Source organism: Talpa europaea, assembly GCF_964194135.1.
Source record: "Talpa europaea genome assembly, chromosome: 1".
Classification (NCBI taxonomy): Eukaryota; Metazoa; Chordata; class Mammalia; order Eulipotyphla; family Talpidae; genus Talpa; species Talpa europaea.
The window spans coordinates 129,041,826-129,059,614 of NC_140073.1; positions in this window are offsets into that span (position 1 = coordinate 129,041,826).

A 17,789-nucleotide genomic window follows, 5' to 3' on the forward strand; every position below is an offset into this window, starting at 1 on the left:
TTATTTATTCTTATTAAAAAAAACTCCAAGGTATATTTTACTTTTTAGTCTACTCTACTTCAGCATATTCAGCTACAATTTAAAAATGTGTTTTCCATGTAATAAACAATCCAAGAAACTAACTGAGTCATCACTAGTTGCTGAATTAAATTGGAGTATGGTATCTTATTATTTGATTATTTCTTAATGTATTATTTGTAAGCCTAAGGCTCAAAATATGGCAAATAGAAGACATACAAGATTGTCTGTTCTTTCAAAGACATAATGTGAAGTTGTCACCATAATCTGGTTAAAAATCCTAAATAGCAAGAATACTGGTCTCCTAGACGGAGTAATTGTAATTAACCTTATAAAAATAAGATTTGCACAGTATGTGGAAAATTAAGGATATAAACAACCATTAAAAGAAAAGCCTAATCACATTATAATAATTGCATTCAACTGTCACAATAGGTAATACTAGTATCCTATTTTAAATGCCATCATAAATAATATAAAATGATAATGCTATATTGTATTATTATTCTTTCAATAATAATGGGATTTGAATGTGTATGCTGTATTTTTTTTTTAAGAATAGGGTGGATATTAAGTTTAATTATATTAGGAAGGTGTTTACATACATCAATATGTTTTAGGGTTGGGGCAACAACAGGAATAGAAAAAAGGAAATTTGGTTCATTTCTGTTTACAATAGTTTTATTTTTTTAATCTATGGTTAATAACTGGCCATCCCAGTGATAGAAGTAAGCATGGTGGCTTAGAACTTTGACTCGGCAGTGCCAGGAAAAATTAAATTCTGAAATTGTATGATTTGGATAAGTTCCTTAACCACTTCAAGCCTTAAATTTTTCACCTATTATATTGACAAATCTCTACCCTGACCTTAAAGGGTTTTTGGTAGTTTAATAAGAGCTTCTGAATTTAGCACTTGCTACTATAATAATACTAAGTATTAAATAAGTGATACTATTTTGATTATAATTATTGTTTTCTACCTTAACTTTTATCTTTTTACATTTGAGATATGATAAGAAAGATGGAAGAGAGAATTGACAAAAAAGAGTAACAATATATTACCTTCCTTCCTGTTTCCTGCCCACCTATCTACTAGAGCATTGACTTCAGAGAATACTAAGATTAGTCAGTCATTACTATGGTCGGTGACCTTTAATGGACACTTACAGAGCATGTGATAGAGACTTTTAGGAGATACAAAATGAGACAGTCCTCAGAGTATCTCTGTGTGGGAGATAGCTCTGAGTTCCCATCAGAATCAGAAGATTTTGCATCTCCTATCTTCTGGTTCACTAGAAACCTCTGTAAGTGTGGCCATGTCCAAAACATCTATTTATTGGAGGCATCCTTTACAATATGCTGGTATATTTAGTGGCCTATTTACAAACTTAGGGAGCTGTGTCTGCTAAAAACATAATAAATACACACTAGAGGGAGAAATTTTAGACAACACTAGCCCTACTTTCTTTGTTCTTACAGTTGTTTTATGCAAATGTTAAAAAAACTTCATGAATCAGTACATACTATTCCTCCCTCAAAGACATTAATTTTATTACATTATTATATTGTGGTAATTCATTCTTTTCATGACTATATAAAAGAAGTACAGAAGAAATGGGCACAAGAAATGACTGTCTAGTTGCCTGAATATTTGTTTAGCAATCATAAAAAACTACAAGTGAGAATTTTCTCTGCTTTAAATAATGTGTGTACTTCTCTGATTGATATGCAGGAGTGAATCACTTAACTTGTGCGCACCCAGCTAGCTCCCTGTTCTCTGTATCTCATTCTGCTCTGGTACCAGGTATGGTAGAAATTACCATGAACTGACAAAAATGCATTTCTTTAGAAAACAGTTATCTGGTCAATTCTGCAAGTCAAATTCCCCAAATAAATTTTCCTGCTAAAGACTAAAATAAAGAGAAAACAAAGATTTGTTTTTTTAAAGGAAAGAAATTAATATTAAACTCATAAACTAATGAAAGAACAGAAGGTTAAACTCCAGTCCAAAATATGTATATAAAGAGAAAGAATGACTCAGGGATCTGTTTAAATCAGTCAAATGTCTTATCAAATAAGAGATAAAAATAAAAATTTATTTGATTGTGGTTTGAGTATACATGAAAAATGATTAAAATTCTATATGGATAGGTGATTAAGAGAAAATATCAGACACCTGTAAACTGAAGCAATAAGAGAAAAAAAAAGAACAGCCTACAAAATTAATCTCTATTACAAGTAAAAAATGGTTGATGAGCTTTGTGGAGTTTATCTGTATTGCTTCATAATGTGAAGTTTATAGGAAAAGCATCACTGGCTGATCACATTGCTACAGAGGAATATTTCTTGAGAACTGAAAAGTCACAGAGGAGAAAGTTTAGAGTAACGACTTGAAAGCAGATGAAACTGGCCTACAATGCAAGAAAATGCCTTCAAGAACATTCATATCCAAGAATGAAACACAAGGGTAAGATTTCAGGTAGCCCTGGGCAGACTGATATGTATTTGATGGTAACCCAGTAAGCTTTAAGGTTAAATTATATTTATTCTACCATAAAACTCTAGGATATCAAGGTGCAAGGAAATATTTCTTTGACTATATATATTCAATCAAATAAAAATCCAGGAGCAGAGCAAGACTAGCTGCACTGTTTCAAATCATGTTCATACTCTAGTGGTATTCATAAATTTGCAATGTTTGAAAGCCTCCACCTTTGCAAATGTAGAGCCTAGTATATTTACCTTCAAATATATTTGCCATGTTGTAGTAAAAAAGATCTAAGCGTTCCTTCATATGGTACATAGTTTATAGTTAATTGATTTCATTCTAAGCTGTAAATATTTTTAGTCTAGGCTCTTTATTACTCTTTTTTTGAATCAGATATAGTAAGCATTATTCTCTGAAGTAGATATCCATTAAATTCAAGTCAAACAAAAATTTTATTTAGAAATAGACAATGCTCTTATTGATTCTATATTCTAAGTCAGAGCCATCAGGTGAAAAATATATTTTTAGTAACATGCTTAAAAAGTGATCTCAAATTCATTTCCTTAAAGGATTGCATGGAATTATTCAAAGTGGCCACAATTTACTCCCTGACTTTTACCCAAATTGTAATTAATTTCTAAAGAGTAATGCTCTAAGAAGGATAGTATCATGTCAAGTTTGACAGCCTTAAGTGTGAGATCTACACATTCCATTGCACAGTGAACACTTATTCTATAAAGTTCTGTTGCAATGCTTCAAATTTAAAAGGAAACACATGGGGTGGGATACATGTCTTGAGAACTCAGAATATTTTTTTTTCATAACATATTCAAGTAGTTGCTTCTTTTCATGGAGTTTTTTAGTTAATGATTATCTGATTTATCTTATTGCGTTGGTGTGATGACCACAGAGTGTCTATGTAGTGTAGAGGTAAAAACATTGACTTAATATTTTTTTTTAAATTCCCCCCAAATGATACAAGTAACCTAATGATGAATGTATTTTTGATGGCAAATTTGTTTCCATAGTAACATGTTAAGATATCATTCTTTGTGATGATGCAGAATACAAAAGTGAATCATTGACGGCTCCTTGAAATATAACAATTGTAATGAATAAGGGTTAATTGAAACATGTTGAGGGTAAATAAAATGACATATTGTCAAAAATTGATCTCTGCAAGAATGACTCTTTGAAATTTTCTGTGTAGCTCCATTGCTTCATAAGTCAGCCTCAAAAACTTAATGCGCATTACTGAAATGGAAGTACAGTGGTGCTACTTCAGCAATCAAGACTGAATTTTATTTTTGTGGCTTTCACCTTTGTGGTTCTGTTTGTTGGGGCAGGTAGTTAGAACTTCAAATGCCAGCCAACAGATTTGTTTTGTGCATGACCCTAGTATCATTGGAAATGTATTGGTTTCCTATGATGACTAAATAGACATCCAAAGTCTATTCATCTTTCAAAGGAATTATCTACCTCTTAAGACCCATCAAATGACTGGTTTAGTGTATGTATGAATACGCTTTCACAATGTTTAAATGCTGCTTCTTACGTTTTATGTTTTTAGGAATAATGCTTTCCTTTTGAGTATTTCAACATATCATTCAGGTTCATCTTCAACATATGATTAGGATGAGAGCTCCATGAACAACAGGCACTTTGTTCCACTTGTTACAACTTCTGGACCTGACCCCATGTCTGGTATGTAGGAGGCATTTGATTCTATGAAAATTTTTTTCAACTTTTCTGAAAAAGTTGTTTTGGGATCATATGATCATTGTACATTTGGAGAATGTAATATGCTAGTTCCTGGTCAAACTTCAAACTTTAAATATGTTTGTAAAATTTTGGAATTGAGTTTTCAAATGCTCTTAAGATAACATCAAGAGTTAGAGTATAGGTCTACTCTGAACATTCTTCTGAAATAGTTCTCACCATAGCAACAAAGGAATAGCCACATCTGGTGGCACAGCTTTGGTCAAAAATTTTTTTAAGATTTATTTATTTATGCATACAAGAACTGGGGTGTAAGCCAGAGGTGGGGGTTGGGTGAAAGAGGATTAACCAAAGAGAGTGGGGAGCAGAACAGACAGATCTACTGAAATACACTGCTGAGGGGAGCAGTGGGAAAGACGGGAGAGGTCTGCTTTATAATGTGGGTTGACTCCCTAACTGGCCTGGGATTGAACTGGGGGATCAAACTTGGGGATCGAACTCGGGGATCAAATTCATGCTGCAGTGGCTGGCGATAGCTTGATAGCACTGTCTTTCCCTGTGCCATTAGGGAGGCCCCTGGTCTGCATTTTATTCACTCATTTTACCCATTGACAGACTAGGTCATCCCTTCTATCTTAAAACTCTTCCCACTATATTTTTTTCTTTCTCTTCTACTTCTCCTCACATTTTTGCAGTTTGTTATCTGATCCTTCCTTTGTAGGTCCTTGCAGGCATCCTTTCTAGATACTTAGTGTTTTCTTTTTTCTCCTCTCATTACTAACTTCATCTAAAGCATTGTTAAGTCCCATGTTCTTAAATGCTGTCTCTATGATCAGCATTCTTTAATCTATACTTCCTTCAAGTCATATTTTTTTTTTATTTTTATTTTTTTTTTTATAAATTTTATTGTTATATTCCCCATACAATTGCAGCCCCCCATTCTGACCCCAATCCCTCCCCTCCCGCCCCCACCCCCCTAAAAGTGTCTCTGGTTCATAGTTTTTTGTTGATTTTGATTTTCACTTTCTTATAGTTATTCATTTTCCTGGTCCCTTATTTAAGTTTTCTAGATTCCTGCTATGAGTGAGACCATCCGGTATTTTTCTTTTTCTTTTTGGCTTATTTCGCTGAGCATGATCCCTTCCAGCGCCATCCATGTTGCAGCAAATTGCATGTGTTTATCATTTTTAAATGCTGAGTAATATTCCATGGTATATATGTACCACATCTTCTTGATCCAGTCATCTATTTTTGGGCATTTGGGTTGTTTCCAAAGCTTAGCTATTGTAAACAGTGCTGCTATAAACATAGGGGTGCAGGTGTTCTTTGGAATTGATGTTTCTGTGTCCTTTGGGTAAATACCTAGGAGTGGAATTGCTGGGTCATATGGAAGCTCTATGTTTAGTAGGTCCAGAAATCTCCACACAGCTTTCCACAGTGGTTGGACCAGTTTGCACTCCCACCAACAGTGCAGAAGAGTTCCTTTTTCTCCACACCCTCGCCAACATTTGTTGTTGCTAGTTTTTTTAATATGTGCCATTCTCACTGGTGTAAGATGGTATCTCATGGTAGTTTTGATTTGCATTTCCCTGATGACAAGTGATGTTGAACATTTTTTCATATGCCTGTTGGCCATTTGCATTTCCTCTTCAGAGAAGTTTCTTTTAAGCTCTTCTGCCCATTTTTTGACTGGATTATTTTCTTTGTTGTTGTTGAGACTCATCAGCTCTTTTTAGATTTTTGTGATCAGTCCTTTATCATTAGTGTTGGGTGCAAAAATGTTCTCCCAGTTGGTGGGGTTTCTCTTTGTTTTTGTTATTGTCTCTTTTGCTGTGCAAAAGCTCTTTAATTTGATATAGTCCCAGCTGTTTATCTTTGCCTTCACTATCACTGCTTTGGGTGATGTGTCTGTAAAGATGTCTTTGATGTGCAAATCACGTAGTGTTTCGCCTATATTTCCTTCTATATATTTTATGGTTTCAGGTCTTATGTCTAGTTCTTTAATCCATTTTGAGTTGATTTTTGTGTATGGTGTGAGGTGGTGGTCAAGCTTCATTCTTTTGCATGTAGCGACCCAGTTTTCCCAGCACCATTTATTGAACAAACTTTCTTTGCTCCAATGCATAGTCTTTGCTCCTTTGTCAAAGATTAGTTGACCATAAACCTGTGGGTTTATTTCTGGATTTTCTATTCGATTCCATTGGTCTGTATGTCTGTTCTTGTTCCAATACCATGCAGTTTTGATGATTATGGCTTTGTAGTATAGTTTGAAGTCTGGGAGTCTGATGCCTCCATTCCCTTCTTTTTTTTTCAGGAGAGCTTTGGCTATTCGGGGTTTTTTGTGATTCAATATGAATTTCATCAATAATTGTTCTATTTCTTTGAAGAATGACATTGAAATTTTGATTGGAATAGCATTGAATCTGTATATTGCTTTTGGAAGGATGGCCATTTTAATAATGTTTATTCTTCCAATCCATGAGCAGGGGATGTCTCTCCATTTCTTTGTGTCTTCTTCTATTTCTTTTAACAGTGTTTTATAGTTTTCTTTGTATAGGTCCTTTACCTCTTTTGTTAGATTTATTCCCAAATATTTGATTTTTTTTGTTTCAATAACAAAAGGGATGGTCTTTTTGATTTCTTCTTCTTCAGATTTATTGTTTGTGTATAGGAAGGCTACTGACTTTTGCGTGTTGATTTTGTATCCTGCCACTTTACTGAACTGATTGATGAGTTGAATTAGCTTTTCTGTGGAGTTTTTGGGGTTCTCTATGTATAATATCATATCGTCTGCAAATAGTGATAGTTTGACTTCTTCTTTTCCTATTTGGATTCCTTGGATGTCTTTCTCTTGTCTTATTGCCCTGGCTAGGACTTCCAGTATTATATTGAAAAGCAATGGTGAGAGTGGACATCCTTGTCTTGTTCCAGATCTTAATGGAATTGCTTTCAGCTTTTCACCATTGAGAATGATACTGGCTGTTGGCTTGTCATAGATGGCCTTTATGATGTTGAGGTATGTTCCTTGTATCCCAAGAATTTCAAGGGCTTTTATCATGAATGGGTGTTGTACTTTGTCGAAAGCTTTCTCAGCATCTATTGATATTATCATATGGTTTTTATATTTCTTTTTGTTGATGTGTTGGATAACGTTGATTGATTTTCGGATGTTAAACCATCCTTGTGCCCCTGGAATGAATCCAACTTGGTCGTGGTGAATTATCTTATGGATACATTGTTGGATTCTGATAGCTAAAATTTTATTGAGGATTTTTGCATCAGTGTTCATTAGGGAGATTGGCCTGTAGTTTTCCTTTTTTGTGTTGTCCTTGTTCGGTTTTGGAATTAGTGTAATGTTGGCTTCATAGAACGTGTTTGGTATTGTCCCTTCCTTCTCAATTTTTTGGAAGAGTTTGTGAAGGATAGGCACTAATTCGTCTCTGAATGTTTGGTAGAATTCATTTGTAAATCCATCAGGTCCTGGGCTTTTGTTTTTGGGGAGGTTTTTGATTACCATTTCAATTTCGCTAATTGTAATTGGTCTGTTTAGGTGTTCTATTTCTTCTTTATCTAGCTTTGGGTGATTGTAGAGTTGTAGGAATTTGTCCATCTCCTCTAGATTGTTAAACTTGTTTCCATATAACTGTTCATAGTAGTTACTGATTATTCTTTTGATTTCTGCTGTGTCCGTTGTGATTTCTCCTCTTTCATTGATGATCCTGTTTATTTGTGCTTTCTCCCTTTTTTCCTTTGTGAGCCTGGCTAGGGGTTTGTCTATTTTATTGATTTTTTCAAAGAACCAGCTCTTGGTTTCATTGATCTTTTGGATTGTTTTTTTAGTTTCAATTTCATTTATTTCTGCTTTGGTTTTTATTATTTCTTTTCTTCTACTGGTTTTGGGGTTTTTTTGTTGTTCTTTTTCTAGATCTTTGAGCTTCGAGATTAGGTTGTTTCTTTGCGTTCTTTCTTGTTTCTTGATGTGAGCTTCTATTGCTATATATTTTCCTCTTATTACTGCTTTTGCTGCATCCCATACATTTAGGATATTGGTGTCCTCCTTGTCGTTCAATTCAAAAAATTTTTTAATTTCTTCTTTGATCTCCTCATTAGTCCAATGGTCTTCCAGTAGTGTGGTTTTTAATCTCCATGAGGTAGGAAAGTTCCTTGCCTTCTTTTTATGGTTTATTTCTAGTTTGATGCCTTCATGGTCAGAAAAGATGGTTGATATGATTTCAATCTTGGTGTATCTGTTGATGTTTGTCTTGTGCCCCAGTATGTGATCGATCCTGGAGAATGATCCGTGTGCGCTTGAGAAAAATGTGTACTCCGTTTTTTGGGGGTTTAGTGTTCTATAGATGTCTGTTAAGCCCAATTGCTCTAGGTCTTTATTTAGAGCTTTGGTTTCTTTACTTATTTTTTGTCTTGTTGATCTATCCATTGTTGATAGTGGTGTGTTGAAGTCTCCCACTACGTATGTGTTTTCTCTGATGTCTGTTTTCAGAGAGGACAACAGTTGTCTGATATATTTTGGTGCTCCTTCGTTTGGTGAGTATATGTTAATGAGTGTTATTTCTTCTTGAAGTATTGTCCCCTTGATCATAATGTAGTGACCATTGGGGTCTCTTTTTATCTTTTTGAGTTTGAAATCTGTTTTATCTGATATAAGTATAGCTGTTCCTGCTTTCTTTTTTGGTCCATTTGCTTGTAGGATTGTTTTCCATCCTTTAACTTTGAGCCTATTTTTATCTTTTGTAGCTAAATGTGTTTCCTGGAGACAGCAAAAGGTTGGGTTTTGTTTCTTAATCCAGGCTGCAACTCTGTGTCTTTTTATTGAAGAGTTTAGTCCATTTACATTTAGAGTTAATATTGATATGTTAACATCTGTATTTGCCATTGTGTTTGTCTTTCCTTTGATTTTATTTATTTATTCTTTTAATAACTTTTTTTTTTTTTTTTTGGCCTTCTTTCATTGTTATTCGTCGCTCTGAGGTTCTGGCTTTAGGACTCCTTGTAGTATTTTTTGGAGTGGGGGTTTAGTTGCAATGAAATTCCGGAGTTTCTGTTTGTCTGGGAAGGTCCATATTCTTTCTTCAAAGAGGAAGGAGAGCTTTGCGGGTTAGAGTATTCTTGGTTGGCATCTGTTTTCTTGGAGTCTGTTGACTATGTCCCTCCACTCTCTCCTTGCCCGTAGTGTTTCTTCGGAGAAGTCTGATGTCAGCCTGATTGGTTTTCCTTTGAATGTTATCTGTTTCTTCCCTCTTGCCAGCTTCATTATTTTTTCCTTGTCCTGGATTCTTGGGAGCTTTACTATTATGTGTCTTGCTGTATTTTTCCTTTCGTCGTGGAAGTTTGGTGTTCTTCTTGCTTCTTGTATATAAATTTTCAGCTCCTTCTTCACATTTGGGAAGTTCTCTTCAATTATCTCTTTGAATATTTTCTCTGTTCCTACATCTCTCTCCTCTCCTTCTGGTATTCCTATAACTCTTATATTTCCTTTCCTCATGGAGTCAGATAGTTCCCGAAGTCTTTCTTCGTTCTTTTTCCTTCGTACTTCTCTTTCCTTTTCTGTTTTGGTTCTTTTTATTTCTGTGTCTTCAAGATTACTTATTCGTTCTTCCATTTCATCTATTCTGCTTTCATTGCTTTTCCCAGAATTCTTTAGTTCTTCCATTAATTCTTTGATCTCCTGCATTTCTTTTACTTCCCTCTTTAGGGACTCAATTTCTTTCTTCTGACCATTGTTTTCCCTCTCTAGGGACTCAATTGCATTCTTCTGATCGTTGATTATTTTTCCCTTATCATTGTTTTCCTTTATGACTTCTGTCAGTTTTTTAATCACGGCAATTTTAAATTCTCTTTCTGGAAGGCTCAGAAATTCTTCCAAGTTATTGTCGTTGCAATCTGGGGGCTGGCTTTCTTTTTGTGGTGTGCTTTTTCTCTGGAGAGTTGCTAGGTTGCGTGTGGTTCTTCTCCTCCCTACTGTCTGTTTTCTAATTTGCCGTATGCGTTGGGACACTGTGTTGTTGGGACTTGCCGGCATCTTGGGTGGGCTTCTCTGTTCCCCTCTGGTTCTTCCAGGAGTCATCTGTCAGCTTCAAGCAGCCTTTACTGGAGAAAGGTCCCTGTTCTAAAATGCCGATGTGGGGACACACTCCCCTGTGCGCCTGGTCTGCCCCGGCGGTGGGTTCCTGCTCCCCTCTGGGCTTGGACTGCAGGCCAGAGGGGGTCTGGCGTGGGCGAACTTCCCCCGCTCACCTCTGGCTCCTGAGGAAGCCTTCTGCAGGTAGTCTTTACTGAAGAAATGTCCCTGTTCTAAAATGGTGATGTGGGACACACTCCCTGCGCTTCTGGTCTCAGGCACACTCTTCTGCGCGCCTGGTCTGCCCCGGCTGTGGGTGCTCGCTCTCCCTGTGGGCTCAGACTACTTGTTCAGAAGGGGCCCGGTGTGGGCTAACTCCCCAGCTGGCCACTAGCTCCTTCAGTAGCCTGTGCTGGGGTCAAGTCGCTAGGTGGCACCAGAGATCTCTCCTAGAGCCCTTGGGGAGCTGATTTTCCACCCCGTGGGACAGGGAGCAGAGCGGGGATGGTAGGGTACACCTCAACGGCTTTGGGGTGCTGTGTCTGCCTTGTGCCCCACCGTCGTGGGGAACCCACGCCCCTAATTTCGTGCCCCGGGTCTCAGTTCCAAAGCCCTCAGTTCCAGGACGCGGGCTGTAGCCCAGATCAGTGGCGCGGGAATGGCGCCTTTTGAATCCCGCTCCCCTGCCTGGGCGCCTTGTTCCTGCTCACTCAGGATGGGCCTCCGCAGTCTCCCCCTAATTTCGTGCCCCGGGTCTCAGTTCCAAAGCCCTCAGTTCCAGGACGCGGGCTGTAGCCCAGATCAGTGGCGCGGGAATGGCGCCTTTTGAATCCCGTTCCCCTGCCTGGGCGCCTTGTTCCTGCTCTCTCAGGGAGGGTCTCCGCCCGGGTCTCAGTTCCAAAGCCCTCAGTTCCAGGATGCAGGCTGTAGCCCAGATCAGTGGCGCGGGAATGGCGCCTTTTGAATCCCGTTCCCCTGCCTGGGCGCCTTGTTCCTGCTCACTCAGGGAGGGCCTCCGCCCGGGTCTCAGTTCCAAAGCCCTCAGTTCCAGGACGCGGGCTGTAGCCCAGATCAGTGGCGCGGGAATGGCGCCTTTTGAATCCCACTCCCCTGCCTGGGCACCTTGTTCCTGCTCACTCAGGGAGGGCCTCCGCCGTCTCCCCGCAAGCCTAGGTTGCAGGCGCGGGGACCTGGGCAGCTGCAATCCGAGCACCGCTTTCGCGCAAGCTTACCGGGCGGCCGGGGCTGTGTGCTGGTGCTGGTCTCCTCCTGGTGGGCGGGGCTCTCTTTAATGGCGCGTGGAGCTCACCTCCACGGCGGATCCTGCAGGGTTCGCCTCAGCTCCCGTTCACGGGGTGTGGTGGCTGAAATAGTTCCTTTCCACTCACAGTCCCTCTTGCTGCATCCGTTTTTCTTGTTGGGCGTTTTGGTTTGTTGTTTCCCTCCTCTCTGCCGGTCGGAGAGTGCCGCCTCTGTGGGCGGGGGAGGGGAGCAGGGTTCTGCGCTTCCCTCCCTTCTCGTCCTCTTTTATGGCCACTTTCTTCTTCGGGCAGTTTGCTGGAGTCGTCCGTTTATCTTCCGTGTCCCAGTTCTCACTGGGACCTGCCGCTTTTCCTCCCTATTAACTTTTTTTAATGGGAGATCTTACTCGCAGCGTCTCCTCGCCGCCATGTTGCTCCGCCCCTCCCCCTTCAAGTCATATTAAGATACAAACCTATGCTTCTATTTCAATGATCTACAGGGCCTTAAACTTGGTTAAGTTTAAAATAAACTCATTTTCTTCCTTCCCAAACATGTTCTCACTGTTTTATTCCTTATTTTTGTTGTTTGTAAATGAGTTGAATATTGAGTTAAGTACTGTTTTGGTGTGCTAGGCTGGACAGCAAATAGGGAATGCATCCAATATTCTTACAATACTCAGAAAACAAAATCTCTCCCAATGAATGTAACGTAACTTGTCGTTCATTTTTTAAAATTAAAGCTTTTTGAACTCTTTCATCTGCTAATATTTGGATATCTGAGGTAGGAGTAGCATGACCGTGCAAACAGGATCTCATTTCAAAACAGACTCCTAGTAAATGAAGTGCATGTAAAGATCCACCAGCAGCACTCAAAAAATGAAAAGAACTTAGGTGAGTATAGCCTTAAAATTTGGCACCCACATATTAAAAAGATGACACACTAGGTTTTGTCAGAGTAACCCCAACATTTAAAAACTGTTCATTACTCCAGGGTGGCTCATCACTATGAGTTGGTTCAGTGTTCTTCAATGTGTCAGTCCCGTCAACCTGTATTTCAACACGTGTTCCTCCATTGCTATATCAGGAGAAGAAAGGACTGAGTAACTGAGTACTGATAAGTAAATGCTTCTACTGAGTAGTGGCACACAGCATTTCTGCTAACATTTTATTAGTAAAGTGAAGCTGTTTGACCCTATTTATCATCAAAGAAATGGTAAATATATTTATAGATCTATATCCTTCATAAACATAGATGCAAAAAAATTAAGAAATTATTAGAAAATCAAATCTACCACTATGCGAAAGAGATAAAATAGCATGAAGTAGAGTTTATGCTATAAATGTAAGATCAGTTTATTACATGAAAATCATATCAAGATAATGAAGGAGAAAGATCATGTGATCATTTTAGTAGACAGAGTAAAGCATTTGACAAAACACTAGCAAGAGAAGAAAACTTCCTCAACTTTGTAAGGAATACTTACCAAAAAATGTCCGTTGTTAGTATCATACTTAGTGATGAAATATTTTATACTTCTCCCTTAACCTGAGAGTAAGTCAAGAATAGGAAACAACTGAATTATTTCTATTTTCAGGTGATGATACTGTTTATGTAGAAAAGCAATTACAGTTCCATAAGTCAGCAGCAAAAATTGAAAAGTAAAATCCATTTATAATAATATCAAAAATAAAATTGGAATGCATGACATAAAAGGTATGAGATTTTCTATACTGAAAGTTAAAAATATTACTTACAGAATTTCAATACAACTCAAATAAATCTACGTACCATGTTCTTGGATTGGCAGATCAATACTGCTAAGATGTAGTTTATAAAATAGTATTATATCAGTGTTAATTTCCTAATTTTAATAATGTACATGATGATGTAAGATGTGAGCATTAGGAAAAATTGGGTTAAAAGATATATAAGAACTCTTTGATATTTTTGTGAATTGTCTGTGACTTTAAAAGTATTTCAAATTGGGGCCTTCCCGGTGGCGCAGCGGTTGAGCGCTGGGTTACGAAGCTGCCCGCGGCCTCTGCAGCGCTGGTTTGATCCCCAGTTCGATCCCCAGCTGCTCCCCGGCCACCGCATAAGGGTCCCACATGGTGCGCAGACCAGTGCTTGTATAAATAAATAAATAATTTTTTTTTTTAAAAAGTATTTCAAATTGGTTTTTAAAATGTTTATTATCTGAAAATTAATCTATAGAGTTAATGTAGACCAATTATAACGCTACCAGAAACTTTTGTAGAAGTTAACAAGCTGATTCTAAAATGTTTTTACAGTGAAAGCACTTGTAATATCCAAAGCAATCTTGAAAAAGGAAGAGAAAGGTATATTTCCACACGATTATTTCAAGGCTTTCTGTAAAGTTACATAGTAATCAAGATAGGGTGGCATAGCCTTAAGGATAGACAGATAGATGAATGAAACAGAAGAGAAAGTCCAGAAATAGCTCCACATTTATACAGTTATTTGCTTTTTGATTAAAGCATAAGACAATCCCCAACTAAAAAACAATTACTTATCAAAAGGCGTTGAAATAACCAGTTACTGATATAAGAAAAAGCAACCACCTCAAACCTCTACGTAAGACACAAAGAATAAATCTGAGATGAATAAAAATCTAAATACAAAAGCTAAAGTCATAAAGTTCTTAAAGGAAAATGTCAGAGGAAATCTTTATAACTGGGAGTAATCAAATATTTTATAGGGAGCAAAAAAGCAATAACTATAAAATAAATAAATGATAATTTAGACTTAATCAATTTTAAAAACTCATTAAAAGACACCACCAATAAAGTAAATAATCAGTCCACAGACTGCGAGGGAATATTCACAAAATAGCTGACAAAAATAGTCCTAGGAAATAGAATGAACTTCTCTAAAACAAAAAAGACAATCCAATGATAAATGGACAAAATACTTGAACAGCTATACAAACTAGCCAGTCAGCACTTGAAAACTTGCTTCACTGCATTAGTCACCAGGGAATTGCAAGCTAAATCACAATGAAATACCAAGAGGTCATCAGTATGGCTGAAATTGAAAAGACTGACACCCCCAAATATGGTGAAGATGTAGAGAAATCAACACTCCCATGTATTGTAGGTAAAAACGCCAATGACTTTTTGGGGAAAATCTGGCAGTTTCTTATAAAATTAAACCTACACATACCTGATGATCAGTATTGAATTTCCAAACACTTTAGAGAAATGAAAACATTCACACAAAAAAAACTTGTATAAGAATCTTCATAGCAGCCGTAGTCATAATAGTAAAAAATGGGAACAAACCCAAGTTTTCACTAATGAAAGAATGAGTAACCTAACTGTGGTATACTCACAAAAAGGAATATTACTTAGCTACTAAGGAGAGCAAAGTGGTGCTACATATAATACATGGATGAATTTCAAAAATATTATGTTAAGGAAAACTTACATAAATGAATATAGATCACATAAGCCCAACTATATTAAATCCTAGACCTGAAAAAGCTACTTCTTGGAGGGAAAAATTAGAACAGTGATTTTCACTGGTTGTTTAAGAGCAGGAATTGATTGAGAAGGGACATGGGGAGCTTTCTAGAGAGATGGCAACACTCTATTTTTAATAGTGGTTTGAGTCACACATCTGTATGCATATATCACACTTCAGAGTACATATATACTTAATATTTATGTTTTTTATTGCATGAAAATTTTCTAGCAAGAGAAAAACTAAAAAATATTGAACTGCTATTAATTAAACATACAATGAAATATTTAGGGGGAACTGAACTGACACTTTCAAATTAATTTGAAATGAATCAAAGATAAGATGGATTACTGAATGAATGGAGGAATGAATATGATTGAGAAATAAACACTACAAGAGATTTAGAGGAAGCACATAAGAATGCACGTGGGAATGAGGAGAACCAAGTTTCAGAAACAAGCAGCTGTATATCTTCAGCAAATAACCTAATTTCTTGGAGCCTCTGATTTTCTGATGCCTTGAATACTTTGAATCAGGGAATCCAGGGCTTATGCCCTGGAAGGGCATAAACCAGTATTTATTATAGGAGAAAATACTCCTACCAGCAATGTGAATTACTAAATAAAGAACTAAATCAAAGTTCTCTTAAGGAAACAATAATACAAAGTTATACTGTACTATGGTATATTAACACTATGACCAATCAATTAATGAAACTATCAGGAGTTGTTTGCCAGCACAGAGCATGAGGACAACTTTTTTTCCACTGTCTCAAATCCAAACAAAGTAGATTTACTCAATCTACTGGATATTAGACATTTAACTTAATGACTTACAGTTACACCTATAGTTAGGTTAAATTTTAGCTTATACACACTCTTACTCTTTAAAAGCTCATCTCAAATTCATTTAAACTGCACAAATGTTGCAGGAAGAATCACTGCCTTACCAGTTGGGGACAGAGTCAGTAAGTGTTGCACAAAGGAAATTATCTCAAGTCCAAGTCTCTGAATAATGTTCATTTATTTGAGTCATGTCTACTGGACTATATGATTCAGCTATGGTTAAGGGTAGCTGTGTGGTCAACCAACATGCTTACCCCATTAAGTCTTTGAACCAGTATCTTTATTTATTATATAAATTTACTTAAGAAGATAGATAAGTCATGAGTAACTTGAATGCTTTTATTTAAAATACTTAAAAACCTAATTCAGCAATAATTTATGATACATTTTTAACTAGCCATAACATAAACATGAAGCAAAGTAATTCTCTTATACATTTGGTTTGTTAGAATGTCATTGTATTTTCTACTCTGTCCCAAACTTGCTACAGTCTATTGATTTATAGAAACTAATCTTGAGATTGAAAAAAAGAGAACTACAACACCAAAGGAGGATATGCTAGTGAGATTATGGAACTACATTTTGCTCCAACAAAGAATTCGTGCTGAAGCCTGGTCTAATGTGATGATTAATTTTACAGAGTTGTCCCTGACCGATGTCACTATAGCAATGAAAATAAACTATGAGACTAGGATTCAGCCAGAGGGGAAAAGTTCATTAAGGAATAAAAGTAGGGACAAAATTGCTCATTAAAGTGGCTAACCAGGGTTGTTTTATGAGAAGATGGGTTGAAAAAAAATAATAGAGGGTTGCAATGTATTTTAAAGAGATGAATTCAAATGTGACTCATAGATTCCCGTTTCAATAAAATCCTGTGGAATATAACAGTTTAGTTCCATGGAAAATAGGATAGTTAGTGGAGCCTATTATAATATTCGAGGTATTCTAACGTGAAACCTGACTTGCCCACAACTGCAAAAAGTAGACCATTAACTCCGTAATTATAAAAAAAAAGAAAAAGAAAGAAAGAAAAGAACATAAGTATTTTTTTAGTCTTGGGTTTGGTCCAAGGAGAAGAAATTCCCACTCAAGATGTTTCTATCTAAATCTGAATGCAAAGAAATTATTTTAGAAAATTGGAAATCATTTTTAGCTGCTTCTAGCACTTCAGTGAGCTTCTGAAGGGATTACTTTAAGAACAATTTGGTCCATTAGAAACTAGTCAACACACATAAGTGTCGGGTGCTTCCCTTAGCTATAAATTTAAGTTACTCTTGGGCCTCCCCAGTGGCGCAGTGGTTGAGCGCTGGGTTGCGAAGCTGCCAGCAGCCTCTGCAGCACCAGTTCAATCCCCAGCCGCCGGGCGAGGGTCCCACGTGGTGTGCGGACCTCTCCTGCCGCCCGCTGCTCCCCTCAGCAGTGTATCATCAGTCTGCCTGTTCTGTTCCCCACTCTGGCTCTGGTGAATTCTCTCACCCTCCCACGCTTCTGACTGTACCCAGTGCTTCTATAAATAAATAAATAAATCTTTTAAAAAAATTAAATTACTCTTTAAAAATAATGCTGTATCTCCCCATAGCATCTCTTCACTCAAAATGACATATGATAGGTAGTTAGATAGGTAGATAGATAGATGATAGATAGATGGATGGATAGATAGATAGATAGATAGACAGACAGATAGATATAGAGGGAGTTATTCAAGTTTTTTAAAGTTAGATACTTAAAGAATGTATGCCCTGTTAGATACGTTTTCCAAAGGTAAAATATTTCTGTTATTTTTCCTGGAAAAACACTGGTTAGTTCATTTCAAAATGTGAGTCAAAACTTTGTATCTCATTATAGTGTCTTTAATGAGGACAATAATATATGTGAATAAAGCTACTTTACTACAAAATGCAACCTGATATTGCAA